This window comes from Panthera uncia (genome assembly GCF_023721935.1).
Source record: "Panthera uncia isolate 11264 chromosome A3 unlocalized genomic scaffold, Puncia_PCG_1.0 HiC_scaffold_11, whole genome shotgun sequence".
Taxonomy (NCBI): domain Eukaryota; kingdom Metazoa; phylum Chordata; class Mammalia; order Carnivora; family Felidae; genus Panthera; species Panthera uncia.
Window position 1 is genome coordinate 4,151,102 of NW_026057578.1, and position 16,030 is coordinate 4,167,131.

The following is a 16,030-nucleotide window of genomic DNA, read 5'->3' on the forward strand; positions in this document are numbered from 1 at the left end:
GGGCATCACAATTCCAGACTTTAAGCTGTATTACAAAGCTGTAATCATCAAGACAGTATGTCACAGGCTCAAAAACAGACACATAAATCAATGGAATAGAATAAAGAACCCAGAAATGGCCCCACAAATGTATGGCCAACTAATCTTTGACAAAGCAGGAAAGGGTATCCTATGGAAAAAAGACAGTCTCTTCAACAAATGGTGCTGGGAGAATTGGACAGCAACATGCAGAAGAATGAAACCAGACCACTTTCTTACAACCTACACAAAAATAAATTCAAAATGCATGAAAGACATAAATGTGAGACAGAAAACCATCAAAATCCTACAGGAGAAAACAGGCACCAACCTCTTTGACCTTGGCCACAGCAACTTCTTACCTGACGTGTCTCCAGAGGCAAGGGAGATAAAAGTGAAAATGACCTATTGGGGTCCCATCAAGGTAAAAAGCTTCTACCCAGCAAAGGAAACAATCAATAAAACTAAAAGGCAACCAACGGAATGGGAGAAGATATTTGCAAATGGCATACTGGATAAAGGGTTAGCATCAAAAATTTATAAATAACTTACCAAACCGAACACCCAAAAATAAATAATCCAGTGCAGAAATGGGCAGAAGACATGAATAGACAGTTTTCCAAAGAAGACATCCAGATGGCCGATAGGCACATGAAAAGAGGCTCAATATCATTCATCATCAGAGAAATACAAATCAAAACTACAATGAGATACCACCTCACACCTGCCAGAATGGCTAAAGTTAACAACTCAGGAAAAACAGATGTTGGTGAGGATGCAGAGAAAGGAGAACCCTTTTGCACTATTGGTGGGAATGCAAACTGGTGCAGCCACTCTGGAAAACAGTATGAAGGTTCCTCAAAAAATTATAAATAGAATGATCTTATATCCAGCAATTGCACTACTAGATATTTATCCAAAGGATACAAAAATGCTGATTCGAAGGGGCACATGCACACCAACGTTTATAGCAGCAGCATCAATAATAGTCTAATTATGGAAAGAGCCCAAATGTCCATCAACTAATGAATGGATAAAGATGTGATGTCACACACATAATGGAATACTACTTGGAGATGAAAAAGAATGAAATCTCGCATTTGTGACAACACAGACGGAACTAGAAGGTATTATGCTAAGCGAAATAAGTCAGATATAGGATTTCACTCATAGGTGGAATTTGAGAAATACAACAGATGAACATAGGGGAGGGAAAGGAAAAATAAGACAAAAACAGAGAGGGTGGAAACCCATAAGAGACTCTCGAATACAGAGAATCAACTGAAGGTTGCTGGAGGGAAGGTGGGTGGGGGGAAGGGTTAACTGGGTGATGGGCATTAAGGAGGGCACTTTCGGGGATGAGCACTGGGTGTCATATGTAAGAGACGAATCACTGGGTTCTACTCCTGAAGCCAAGACCACACTGTATGTTAACTAACTTGAATTTAAAATAAAAAATAAAAGACCTCTGCGGCTAGCAAGCAACCCGGAAGCAGCCCCCTCTCAGGGTCATGAAGGCAAGCAAGATGGCGTCTGCCAGCAGGGTGGTTCAGTCAGTCAAGCCACATACTCCATGAATAAGGAGTGTCTCCTGACAGAAGAGACGGTCCTAAACCCAATGAATCAGAAGTTTTGGGATCAGCAGGACTACCAGCTCGCTCTTCTTCACTTTCGTCATAGCATTCGAAGGGAAGGAAATCACCAGATTTGCTGATGCATCAGGGTCCACCAGACACCGCAGAAATAATAAAAACGTTACCTCAGAAATACAGAAGGAAGCTTGTGTCTCAAGAAGAAATTGAATTTACCCAACGCAGAGGTCCAGAATAATCACTGACGGTGTGGCTGCTATTTGTCATCATTCAAAAGAATAGTCTTTACAATGAAGGACTTCTAAAATGGCACATGAGAAGTTATACATTAAACAACTTGAAGAAATGTTCTATAAAAAAAAATGAAATAGACAATTTAGGTGGACACTTGTATCTCCTAATATATGTATGTTGGTCAGTTTTTCCACAAGCTTACCTGATTGTTAATGTAGTTATTGAAGTATACATTTTTTAAATGTAAAGTAAATAAAATAAAATAAAATAATTAAAAAAAAAAACCTCTGTGGATGGGCTCAACAGAATGGAAGAGACACAAAAAGAATGAATGAATTTAAAGACAAAATAATAGATTCCCAGATTCCCAGTCTACTACAGATGAAAAAAAGGCTGAAAAAATGAACAGAGCCTCAGGAATCTGGGGGACTAATGAAACATATAACATTCATGTCATGAGAGTCCTGGTTAGGGGAGTGGGCTCACACAGCATTTAAATAATGGCTGCAAACTTCAATTTGGCAAAAGACCTAAAAACCTACAGATTTGGGAAACTAGTGAATCCGAAATAGGACAAAGCCAAAGAAATCCTAACCAAAATATATCAAAGTCAAACTTCTGAATTCTAAAGACAAAAGAAAAAAGGATCTTGAAAGCAATGAGAAAAAAGTCACACCTTAGGGGAAAAACCACTCTAATGACAGCAAAGTTCTCATCAGAAACTTGGGAGGACAGAAGGAAATGGCACATTCCAAAAGGGCTAAAATGAAAGAATGTCAACCCAAATTCTATATCCAGAAAAAAAAAAAATCCTTCTTCAATGAAGGGACAATCTAGACATCTTCAAATAAAAGAAAACAAAGATAATGTCACCCCAGACCCACCCTAAAGGAAGAGTTAAAGGACGTTCTCTAAACAGAAAGGAAATAATGAAAGAAGGAAAACCTGGAGCATCGAGAAGGAAAAACATGAACAGAAAGAGTAAAAATATAGACAAATACAGTAGTTCCTTCAGAACTTTTTAAACGATGGTGGATGGTTAAGACAAAAATAAAACCGTCTGATACGGTTCTAGACGTACGTAGAGTCTAGATGACCGTAAGCGGGGGAAGGGAGGAAGGTAAAGCTGCTACACTTCGTTCCAAATGGCGAAATAGTAACACCCACGGACTGTGATGAATTACAGGTCTACTCTGTGATACAGAGAGCAATCGTATAATCAATATGGGGATATCCAACAGAGTCTGCCTGAACCATGGGCCACAACTGTGGTCTCCCTGCAACCAACCGTACAGCCTCGGATTGGAAATGACGTGTCTGCAGCCTTCTTGACGGGAACTAGGGCCCTGGCAGTAAGAGTACAGCCCATCCGAGCCTGGGGGTTCAAAGTTCCTGCTCCCTCAGCAAGCCCTACTTCCCACCACACAGCCCAGGAGCTCTGAAGACCTCTGGCTCCGATGGTGTCCAAGCTCCCAGTGCGCCCCCACATCTCCCGCTTCCTGCCTGCCCTCCAGGGTATTATCTACTCTGGACAAGCTCCAGTCTGGCTAAACCAACCAACTTCTCTGCTGTTCAGTGGTAAAACCACAGCTCCTCCAATGAGGTCCCAAGCCCTTCCACGTATGCCTTCTCTTGGGTACTATTCTCTCTCAACCCTAGGGTACTGCACAGAGTTTCCTTGTATCTTATAGCTGCCCTTTCACTACAGTGAATCATTCTGATGTTAAACTTCCACAGTGTGACCTACTAGGTTTTCTACTTCCCGATTAGATACAGACTACTACAGAATTCTAGGAGTGGTCCCGGAAGAGAGATCCCTAAAGATGGGATCCAGGGATGGGTCCGGTCGTGTTCCTGGACTTGAGTGTAATGCTGAGCTCCCTGCCAATGAGGACTGTGCTGCTTGTAACCCATGACGTACAACAGCATCACAATCAATCAAGCCGCCATCTGTGGTTGGTTGTGACGAAGTACCACTGGAGCACGTGCCTCGGGAGCCCAAGTTGCTTCCGCTCTTGCCGCGTGGCAGCGACGACGACCGCACGGGCTGTGGTGCGGGATGAGTTTTTCTGAGTGCCCTTGAGTGCTTACAGAAAGAAAGTGACAAACTCAGGTCTGTTAACTCCCACCTCGAGTCACGGTCTGAGAATCAGACAGCTTCCATGACAGCCCTGAACGAATCTCTCATTTCTTGTAGCCACAGGACTGACATTGCTGAAAATCAAACACAGAATGTCACGGTGTGAGTTGCTGAGTTAAAATGGCAGTTGAATTCACAGTCTTGCCAGGTTTCTCCTGTGAAAATCAGGGCATTAATGGGGGTGGGGGGAGAATGAGATCCTGAAACATAGAAGAAGGGCATCAGGAAACTGCCAACGTTGGCACGCAGGTCATTCTGAGCCTTTCTTACCAGCAGCAACAGATTCCCCTCCAGTGTCCAAGAAGACCCGTCTCTGACAGCTTAAAAACACTGTGATACCCTCATTTGGGACAGATACCTTGAAAGGGGTTCCTCCTTCTTCTCCAAACCCACCCAACCACCCTGTTGCCAGTAGACCCCTAACTAGAATCAAGTCTCTGCGCGACCCGGGCGACGGGTATACACTATGACCCAGGAAGAAACAGCTTATCCACCAAGAGAGCTGGAGGCCTTTGCTAATACGCCCTGGCAGAAACATGGGGAACATATAGGTGGGAATAGAGTCTAAGGTCATTGAGAAACACCTTAGTGAGGGGCCACTTGCACCCCTGAAAACCTCTGTGGCTGCTCTTTTTTCAGGCCAAGTATGACTGGGCGGGATGCCACCCTTGAGATGGGCTCCCTGATTTCACTGTGATGTGTGAATCCTGGCATAGCAGAGGCTAAGTGGCAGCACTTAAGTATCAAAGGCAAAGTGGGCACGTCAACCACATGGCAGTAGGGACCTGCCAGTAGCCAGAATGCTCTGGGTCGCAGAGACCTTTAGCCGGAGCTGACTGAGACTGACTCCCGGGGAGCGGAAAAGGTCATCAGCCTGCTAGGACACTGCCTGACCCACGCAGCGAGAAACACGCTAAGTGTGGTGCAAACGACCGGACTTGAGTCACCAAATGGAGAATCAGAGCCCTTCAGCCAGTTTTCAGACCCAATTCAGTAGTTCACAGACCAGAGGCCCCTGAATGACACGGGCGTCGGGTCCTACGGCCACCCAGACACGCTGTCGATTTCCCTCCTAGCCTTCCCCAGAGGGACCCTTGGCCATACACCACACACTCGAGTGGCTGTAGTTTGAGGAAAAAGTAAATACTGGAACTTCTTAGGGACTACTAGATACACCAAAGGTAAAGGACCCAGAGCTAGCTGAGGTCCTGCCCTGAGGGCAAGGAAACTCAGGACCGGACAGCTCGAGAAAGCCACAGACGGGGACTACAATCTCCCGGCCAAATGCAGAAATGAGGACTGGAATAGCTTTGCGTGTGATCTCTATGCGTGCTGTATGGTTGAGTTTGTTTACATATACTAATCGCTCTCTACTTTTCTCCTTCCTCATATTCTTAGATTTTATACATGAGTTACTGAAGGTTAAGTTTACAACTTAGTCTTAGAGAATATACAGGAAGCCCTTGACTGAATTTGACAAGTAATTACTATAGCCCATGACGGATTAAATGACTGGCTGTTCTCATTTTGAAAAAGAGTTAAAATTTCTTCACTTGTAAGGAGGAAAGATGTATCTCGTTAGGCAGAAAATACAGCGCCTTTTCATAGTTTCAAGGAAGTCCCAACACGCATATGGAAGCTGAGGGGCCACAGGGATAGACCATGTCAGTTATGAATTTATTGCATCTCAGCTCTCAATGCACCTCCAACAAATGCTGTACGATAAACAATGCAATTCCTTTAAGTTTTTAAAGTAGGCACAATGTTAAGGGTGACTGCAGGAAGGAGAGGCTTCCTGCAATTTTCAGCGGGGGCCAAGGAGAAGGTCAGTGGTGTGGCTGTGAGGACATCTGCTAGAGCCTGCCCCCTGCCAAAGTCCCCAGATGCTACTCCCTCTGCAATCTTGCAGCCTCGGGCCGGTGCTAAGCTGTCTACGGCCCCGCCCACGAAAACCGAAGCTTCTTCCCAGCCTGCTGATGGCCAGAGAGTCGCGTGGCCGCTGAGCCCCTGCTGCATCCTGTGCACAGCGCACCTCTGGTTGGGGCGCCCACAGAGAACCACTCCGCCTCCCACCCATGCAGACCATTAGCTCCAAAGGCCTCCGTTCCCCCTGGTGCCCAGATTCCCAACGTACACCCATGTCTCCTGTTGTCCGTCACCCGCTTACCGCCTACGTTCTAGAATGTGGTCCACTGTTCACCCAGCAACTCCAGGCGAGCTCTGGTCTGGCTAAGCCAGCCAGTTTCTCCGCTGCTCGAGAGCCAAGCTATAGCCTCTCCAACGAGGCACGAACCTCTTCCAAGTCCGTCCTTCCTCTCAACCCTAAAGTACCCCATAAAGTTTCCTTACATCTTACAGCCACTCTCTACAGTTATTAGTACTCATCTGAACCTTCTCTTGTTTAACCCACTGTGTGATTTCTACTTCCTGATGGGACCCAGAATGCTGCTCCTAGAGAGGTCCTCTCCCAGGCCATAACACAAACCTTAGCAAACTGAAACAACTGAAATCATACAGCGTGTGTTCTCTGCTCAGAATAAAGTCAAATTGGAAGTCAACAACAGAAAGATAACAGGAAAATCTCCGAACGCTTGGAACGAATCAGCATACCACAAAGTAACCCACGTGTTCCAAGAGGAAGTGTCAAGGGTAACATCAACAACAACAAACACCGAATGAATGGCAGTGAAAATACTCAGAATGTGTGGGATGCAGCTAACACAGTGCTGAGGGGGAAATGTTGAGCACTAAAGGCTTATGTTAGAAAAGAGAGAGCACCACAAAGCAATAATTTAAACTCCTACTTCAAAAAGCTAGTGAAAGAAAAGCATAACAAACCCAAAGAAGGCAGAAGGAAGGAAATGATAAGGAAAATTGAAGAAATAAGTAAAGTTGGAAGAGAAAAATAATAAAGGGAATGAATGGAAATGCTTATGCTTTCAGCAGGTCAATAAAATTGATCTTTAGAATCTCTACAAAGCCTGGGGCACCTGGGGGGCTCGGTCGGCTGAGCGTCCAACTCTGGCTCAGGTCATGACTGCACAGTTTGTGAGTTCGAGCCCCATGTCGGGCTCTGTGCTGACAGCTCAGAGCCTGGAGGCTGCTTCAGATTCTGTGTCTCCTTCTCTCTGCCCCTCCCCAGCTCACGCACGCTCTCTCTCCTTCTCTCTCTCAAAAATAAACATTTAAAAAAAAATTTTTTTAAAGAATCTCTACAAAGACTGAAAAAGGAAAAATAAGAGAAGGCACGAATTACCAGTATCAGGAGACTAGCAGGGATAGGACTACAGACCCGGTGGGTATCACATGGATAAAGGGGAATTCTGTGAATAAATGTGATAGTCATATGAACATGATAACCTAGATACAATGGACAAATTCCTCAAAAAGCACAAACTACCACAATTCACCAATGATGAAACAGCTCATTTGTAGAGCCCTCTATTAAGCAGCCTGAATTTGTAATTTTAAAACTCCAAGGAAAGAAGTCTCCAGGCCCCGATGGTTTCACTGAAGAATTCTACACAACGTTTAAAAAAAGAATTAACACGAATTCTATATAACCTCTTCCAGAAAACAGAAAAGGGGAGAACACTTCCTAATTAATTGCATGAATCTGGCCATCATCCGGACACCAAAACCAGAGACGGTACAAAAAAGAAAACTACAGTGCAATATCTCTCACGAATGCAGATGGAGAAAAATATTAGCAAACACATTTACGATGTGAGAAGAATCATGTATCATGGCCAAGGGTTGCCCAGCGATGGATCAGGGTAATCCACCGCCTTAACGGCATAAAGGAGAAAAATCACACGACTGTATCAAGTGCTGCAGGAAAAGCTGTTGACAAAAGTCAAAACCTACTTGTGATAAAATCTCTCAGAAAAGAGAAACAGGGGGAAAGTTTCCCAACTTGATGAAAAGTATCTACAGAACATCTACAGCCAATATTACACTTACTGGTAAAAAAAAAAAAAAAAAGAAAAGAAAAGAAATACTTCCTCCTGAAGATTGAGAACAAGAGAAAGACGTCTCCCTTTGAGCTCTTATTCAACATAGTTCTGGAAGTTCCAGACAGTGCGATAAAGCAAGAAAGGAAATGAAAGACATACGGGTAGAGAAGAAGAAGAAAACTGTCCTTTTTGCAGATGACACGATTGTCTATGTAGAGAACCCCAAGAAATCTACAAAAAAAAATTCCTAGAATAAATAAGTTCATCAAAGTCACATGATACAAGTTCAACATACAAAAGTCAGTTCCAGTTTTATTACTAGCAATGAACAACTGGAAACCAAAGCTTAGAACACAATGCCATTTATAAACACTCAAAGAAAAAGGAAATGCTTAGGTATTAATCTAATGAAGCTCGTACAGGCCGTATATGCTGAAGAGTGTAAAACACTGATGAAGAACTCAGTGTAAGAACGCGTGAACAGAAAGAGACACTGTGTCCGTGGACCGGAAAACTGACCTTAGTAAAGAACGTCCGCTCTCTCCAGACTACTACGTAGGCTGAACTCAGTTCCTATCAAAATCCCAGTACAATTTCGTGTGGGCGTAGATTATTCTAAAATTTACATTGAAAGGTAAAATAACTGGAATAACTCAGTATTTGGAAAAGGATAATAAAATAGAAAGAATCAAACCAGTCTACCTGACTTGGAAAACCTATGACACAGCACGGTAATCAAGACTGTGTCGTATTAGCTGAGGAACAGACACACAGATCAACAGAACAGAATTTTCTTTAAAAAAAAAGAAACAAAACAGAAATAGAACCACACGTAAATGCCCAACTGATTTTGAACAAAGGTTCAAAGGTAATTTAGCGAGGAGTGTGTAACCTTTTCAGCAAATGACACTGGGGCAACTGACACCCACAGGGCACAAAAAATACAGGTCAGCCTAGACCTCATACCTTGCTTCAGCAAATATTAACTCAAAATGGGAAACAGACCTGAATGTAAAATGTAAAACCATCAGGCTCTAGGAAAAAACAGGGGAGAAAAATCTTCAGGATTGAGGGCAGAGGAAAGAGTTTTCAGACCCGGCACCAAGGGCGCAGGCCGTAGGAGGGAAACTGATCAACAGGTCTCATCGAAATGAAAACTATCTGCTCTGTGAAAGTCCCTCCTGATAAGACAGTGAAAACAGTACCTACACACCCACAAGCTCATGAAAAAACATCCAACATTATTAGCTTTAGCCATCAGAGAAACGCAAATTCAAACCACAGTGACACAGTGACATATCACTGCACATCTATCAGGATGGCAAAAAGCACGACAACATCCGACATCGGCGAGGATGTGGAAGTTATTGGATACAGTGGCCGTGTGAACAAGGAGTAGCACAGCCATTCTGGAAAAGAGTTTGGCAGTTTCAAAAAAAACAAAAACAAAAACAAATGTAAACACGCAACTACCATTCAGTCCACACCTCCTGGGCATTTATCCCAGAGAAATGAAAAGTTACGTCCACACAAAAGCCCGTACATGAGTGTCCACAGCAGCTCTCTTTGTAAGAGCAAAACGACGGGAAGCGGCCCAGATATCCTTCAACAGATGACTTGAAACCAACTATGGTGCATCCGTATCGTAAGCTACTCAACAGTAAGAAGGGACAAGCTATGGATACACAGAGCAACTGGAACACCCCTGCAGAGAATTACACAGGGCGAAAAAAGTCAATCCCTAAAGGCTACACACCGTGCGACTCTATTCATGTGATCCCCCCCCTTTTTTTTAATATAATTTATTGTCAGACTGGCTTACCTACAACACCCTCAGGTAACACACTTGAATTGATAAATTATACAACTGGAGTCCAGGCTGATGGTTCCGGGGAGTGAAGAGGAGGAAGGCAGGAGAAAAGTGAGCATGACCACAAGGGATACCTGTGATTTACAAGATCTCCATCAGGGGAAAGTGAGTAAAAGGTATGTGAGATCTTTCTGGATTATTTCTTACAACCGCATGAGAATCTACAGTGACCTCAACACAAAGACTAATTTATTAAAATAAGAAATAGTAAGTAAGTAAATAAAAAGAGAACTGAAACAGGAACCACCTTTCCAGTGTAGGAGTCAGTGTATTTAACGCAGCACCTGTAGTTTCCCTAAAACCGTGTCCCCAGCTTGGAGCGCCACAGGGCCACCCTGGCAGAAACGGACTCAACGCACAGCATTTTCCTTGACGCGGGCTTCTCTGTATCGACCTCTTTTCTTTACATGCCCTTCTATTCGAAGGACATCGTACATCGCGACCAGAGATGGAAAGGCTCCGCCGTGGCTTTGAACACAAAGCGGTCCTCCTGAAACTACAGCTGGAGCAATGAAGGTCTGCAAAAGCCCCTCCCTCGGTTGCCAGCCAGAGCGGAGACAAGGCTTCCTCCGGACGCCCCGAGCGGGCTCTGCGGAAATCCCCGAATGCGGCCGTCCCGGGGCAGCTCGGCCGTGGCCGTGGCACCACGTCCAGAGGGGCGGCGTGAGCGCCGGAACGCCCGGAGTCCAGACACAGCGCGTGACTTTGAGGCGGCCGCGACCCACAAACTCCGTGACTTTGATAAGCCACCCACCCTCTCCAAGCGGAGCGCTCCTGATCTCGGAAGTGGGGCTCGTGTCCGCTTTTTCAGAAAATCGGACAACACAGTAGATGTGATGTGTGTGTGCACGGCAGGTGCTCCGCCTGTTAGGTCCCCCCCCCCCCCTTAATCAAACAGACCTCCCACCCCCCTTCCGCAAGCTCGGTTCTCTGCGTCCATGTGTATGACCTCTACCAGGAGAAGGGTCCCTGCCTGGTACCTAGTCGGCTCTTGGAGTGGCCACCAGGCAGTGATCATTTAGGCTCTTCTGGGTGACCCTGCTCACACGGACCTCCCCCTCCGGGACCGTGCCCCTCCCCTGACTTCCCAGCAGAAGTACAATGGGGGAAGCACACCTTCACTCCTCGGCTTCTCAGAATCTCCCCCCAGCCCCCAAGATCGCTGCAGAACCACACACCCGCTCTAATTAACATCAGCCTCGCGACCCTAAATGCCTGCTCGTATCTCTGGGGCAGGAGAATTAGGCACGTTATTTTAAACCGGCCCTGACGTTTATTCTGTTTTTCCCAGCCAGCCGACACTATCGTTCTTCTAGCTTGCATCCTGCCCCTCGCTGCATTCTGGCCGATAACATCTCTGGTTTCATTCTTACAGAAAGATTTGCTACGGGAACAGAGAAGCACACTACCTCTCAGAGCACGGTCCCATGCCTTATCTGACAGACCCTCCAGCTCTCAGCTATTTTGGACACTGGGAAGCCAAGTATGTGTCTAAGTACGTGGACCAGGGTCCGTGGTCCCTTGTAAATCTCACTGAAAAATGCTACCCTTGGGTGATCGGGAGACTCTCTATAAATAGGATTGTATCAAATACCTAAATATTTATAGTGTCCTGTACACTCAGTCTTTCAAACTCTTGGGCTCACGTAACTAATATTTCTGAACCATTCACACCGTCATTTTAATTAGATCTAGCAATGGGGAAAAACTGCTTACAAAGCCACAAATCGCCTTATAGGTTTAGTCTGCCTTTTTTGTTTAATCGAACATGGACTGTGGACCTGGTTTCTGACAGCCATTATGAACTGCAGTAAATATTTTGACAAATAGCAACAGTGCTGTTAGGCGCACAAGAGAATGACTGAACCGGGTCAGACCCAGTTTTATGTAGTATTTCTTCTTAACTGCGTGCTTGAAGATAAAGACATCATTAAGAACACAGGGTACAAAAAAAAAAGTTTGGTTTTTTTGGTTTTTTTTTTTTTTTAAGCTTCCATTTTCTACATGCTTATCCCATAGGGCATGTCACATACCTTTACGAAGAGTGACGATCTTTGGCCAATGATGCTCCGACTCAAACACGAGTGACCTAGCCGTAAACCGAGAAGACACCCGTGGTTCCAGAAAAGACGTGCGCACTGGCCACCCCAAGAAGCCAGGGGTTCACGCGCCTTCCTCCCACTGCGTGTAGGGAGTTTGTGACTCTTTGCTGAGAAGGTGTCTGAGACATCTTCCACCGGTCCCCACTCTGCAGGCAGCATCTCGAAGGTCACAGGGAGAGAGAGATGCTCCCTATGTCTTAGAAAATAAAGCAAAAGAGGATGGCTCCCCCATTGCTTGGCCTTTGAATCAACTCTGTGTTTAACTGAGAAAAAGTACCATTTTGAGCAGCACGGAGGAGACTGAAGCAGAGATGAAACCCAGGCTGGCTCAGAAATAGGAAGTACACTATTTTCTATACATCACTTAATGTCACAGTGGCGGCCCTTAGAAAACAGGAAGAGATAGTCACAGATAGGGGAAAAAACAGAGCCACAGCTCACGTCTAGCAATTGTGACTATTGATCTAACAACCCATAAACAGAGACGGCTGCCAGAAAGGGAGGTACACGGCCTACTGCATCACACGTTCTGGGCAGGCTGGGGAGACATGGAGCCAGGGTGGCCCTTTTCCTGGGTGTGGCCTTGGAAAGAGCATCTGCAGGGCCTCTCCGTGCACGCCTGGAGGGTCCCCAGGGCCCAGAACGAGCATTCCCACTGCAGGTGATGATGGCAGGAGACCTCACAAGGATCTCTGTGATGCTGTCTCTATTTACAACTTGGATATTTTGTTCCACGTAGAACTGCATTCTTTTTTATTTTTAACATACTGCAGTAACTGTGATCCTGATGGCTGCGTTTTGGGTCCCCTTAAGTTGTGCACCCACAGTGAGCCCCCCTCTCTCCCCACGACTTTGGAAGGAGCAAACGTGAGGGTGATGGAGAGAGAAAAATACAGTTGTCTGAGTGGTGGAGCCTGACAGGCAAAATGGGGCACACTATTGGAAAGACGTGCATTGAGGGGAGAGACAGGACAGACCAGATGCCACACGGCCATACAGGCTGGGGGCATAGTAACACCTTTAAGCTGGTTTCCTATTGCTTTGCCAGTTTTTCACTGGAGAGAGGATGCTTCTTTGCCCACTTTGCCATCAGTAATATCTAGCTGGTCATGTTCAGCTAGGTTCGGTTTGGGAAGGGGGAGAGTTTCATCTGGCTGAGTGATCTAGGCTTTGGAAGAACCAAATTGTGCAGATTCACAGGGCGTCGACTCCCCACCCCTGCCCCCCCTCCCCCATCATCAACGAGCAGGCACGCACGTCACTGGCTATGCCAGAGGCCACAGGAAATGTGAAGGTGAAAATGGGAAAGTGACCGACGCAGAGCCAGCTCTGATGCAAGTGGTCCACGCAAGCGAGACGGAACTCAGCCTGAGGCCACACTTCAGTGTCCCCTGCCCTCCTCTGGGACCCCCGGAAATCTCCACAACCCAGCAAACAAGGAGTAAATACCTGCCTAGCACTGACCCCATCCGTTCTGATTTATTGGTGCTTGCACTTCTTCTGTCATTAAATAATGAAAGAAACACCCCTGGCCACATCAGACATGTAAACAGAGCCTTGCTGGAGCCCCGAGGAAGAGGGTTTCTGGAGGCTTCCTGGAGGAAATGACAGATGAGCTGGGCATTGCAGGATGTGTATAAGTTTGATAGGTAGAGGGGCAGCAGGAGGCAAGCTGGGAGGAGACAACTTGTGAGTGCCCTTTTCCCCCCGGGGAGGGAACCCGGCAGCCGTGGACGAGTGGGAGCGGGTCTTCCTGGGAACACAAGCTGGCCAGAGCCGACGACACACCCAAGCACTCACCCAAGCGGCAGACACGGGCCTCGCCTGCGGTGGGGAGGGCCCCGGCAGCTTGGGCACTGTGGGAAAGGAGGGACCGAAACAGAAAAGGCTGAGGTGGCTCCCTGGGCCGCTGCCACCCCCATTCTCTGAGGGGCCTGGGCCAGATGTGGCCCCAGGTGTGGCTAAGGAGATCCTCAAGAACAAATCCACCTCTATATCCTCCAGAAGGACATAGAGCCTTTTTCCTCCAAAGTTACAGTCTGAACAGACTTCATTGAGATACACAAATGAAGAAGCTTCCTATACAAGAACTCAAACATTGTTTAAAAACAGTAACAACAACAACAAAAACCTTTGGAGTTGATTTTAGGTAAACACATCGAGGAGGAACAGATGAACAGAATGCGGTGCATGCATCCAAAGGAATATCATTAGGCAACAGAAAGGAAATGAAGCCCTGAGACCCGCCAGCACGTGGGTGACTCATGAAAATGCGACGCTAAGGGTGAGAAGCCAGACACAGAAGGCCACAAGTTGTAGGCTTCCATTTATAGGAAATGTCCAGAAGAGGCAACTCTGTAGAGAGAGAGAGAGTGGATTTGTGGTTGCCAAGGGCTGGGGGAGTGGGGGGGGGGGCTGCTCATTGGTACAGAGTTTATTTGGGGGGTTCTGAAAATCTTCTGGAACTAGACCATAGCGGTGACTGCACAACTCTGTGAATATATGAAAAACCACTCCATCATCTACTTTCGGAGGACGGATTTCATGGTAGGCGACTTGCACCTCAACGTAGAGCCATGACGTATGTAGGTCAAGCTTCCAGAGCAGGTGCAACCGATAACCACTGAGCTCAGCGTTGGCAATAGTCACCCAAAACAAAGGAACGTGATTTCCAAAGAATGGTGACCTTGCTTTCTCCAACCTCTTTTTTTCCCCCAGGGAAACAAAAAAAGATCTATCGCTCCCTCGCCAGGGCAACACCCCAGTCCTCGGTGCCTCATCTTTACAACACAGCTACCTCGTGCAGTTACAAGCAGCGGTGGCAGCAAAACCAGAAGACCTCAGACATCCCAGGGATCCCGGTGACAACAGGCGTAAAGAGTCACACACACACACACGTTCCTATTGAGAAGCCACAGCCAGAAAGGACAGAACGGTCCGCTGCCTTTGGGGTTCGGTCTCGGGACCTTCCCCAGGCCCCCCGACTGTGCAGTCCCGCGGCAGAAAGAGGAAGGGAGAGTCACAGGCTGCAGCCAGTCCCCCTCTTACAACTCTGCACACAGCCACCTGTCACCCCAGACTTTCCGGGGACTGGCCCAGCCTCCTCACAAAGAAGCAATTCTCGCTGCCTCATGAGACAACAGTGGCTGCCAGACTCTCTCTCCCAGGCTGGTCCCCAGGTGCTGTCCCCGTCCCCGCATCCTGCCACCTGCCTTTCTCGGCCCCAACTCCAGTGGCGCTCTTCAAAGCGCTCAGTAGACCTGGAACAGTGTCTAGACACAGCGCCATGGTCCCCAAAGAGTATGTGTTGAATAAATGAATGAGAACGGGTGGATATGTTTGTTTCCCCATGACGCACGAAGAACCCAGGCCAAACAAGGCCAAGCGAGACGGACGCCATCCCTTCCCGAGGTGGACCCTCCTAGCGCACGCCCAGTTCTGTGTGGGCACCCCTTCTCCCGCCAGGCGTCCCGCGTGTCTCAAACACTTCATCTCTGCGTGATGCGGGCACAGGATCAGCCCTCTGTCCACGTCCGCGGGGCGATAAACCCTATCAAACCCCTGGCTCCCCAGGCCAAACCCAGACCGTGTGCCGGGAGGCTTACAAACCTACAAACCAGGGGACCCTGCCTGACAGGGAAAGCCTGGGGGGGGGGGGGGCAGGCCCACCCTCCAAGCAGAGGCAGCTCTGGGGACTTTGCAGCACGGTGCCTTGGGGACACGCGCACTCGGGTGTGCATTTAAGCCTATTCCTCTCCGGGTTCTGGTCCCCTTAGCGTCCCCCACACACTCTCCTCACTGTCAGAAGAGGTTTGTAATCACAGCCCGTGTGATGGGAAACGAGGTGTGCCTGCCGAGCCCCTTCGGAGAGGAGCACTCCACAGATGTGTGACCCCGAGCCAAGGGCCGCCGTTCCCGTTTCTGTGCAGAGAGAAAAGTGCCCCCCCCCCCCGAAAGGGTAATTGCACGAGTGCCCCATGCAATTATCTGTCTGCACGTCCTCGGGGCCACTTAAACAATGTTTTTATTTAAAATATGATGCATCCAGCCAGCTTTTGATTATCCATGGTAATGGGGGTCAAGGATCAGCTGAATAATTGAAATGGAAACTTTATTCC

At 47.2% G+C, this 16,030-nt stretch overlaps 1 protein-coding gene and 1 pseudogene across 2 annotated transcripts in view; one reads left to right on the forward strand and one right to left on the reverse strand.

The window, feature by feature from the left end:
• The window catches only part of ZNF831 (zinc finger protein 831), a 93,841-nt gene extending 81,501 nt beyond the window's left edge, over window positions 1–12,340 (reverse strand). The window contains exon 1 of one of the 2 annotated variants that reach the window (XM_049650533.1): window positions 11,844–12,340. The gene's annotated coding sequence lies outside the window, so the exon portion shown is untranslated. The remainder of the gene's footprint in view (window positions 1–11,843) is intronic. The other variant, XM_049650531.1, reaches the window with a different exon arrangement.
• Window positions 1,530–2,145, forward strand: LOC125936445 (alpha-ketoglutarate dehydrogenase component 4-like; annotated as a pseudogene).
• Window positions 12,341–16,030: the final 3,690 nt, after the last annotated feature.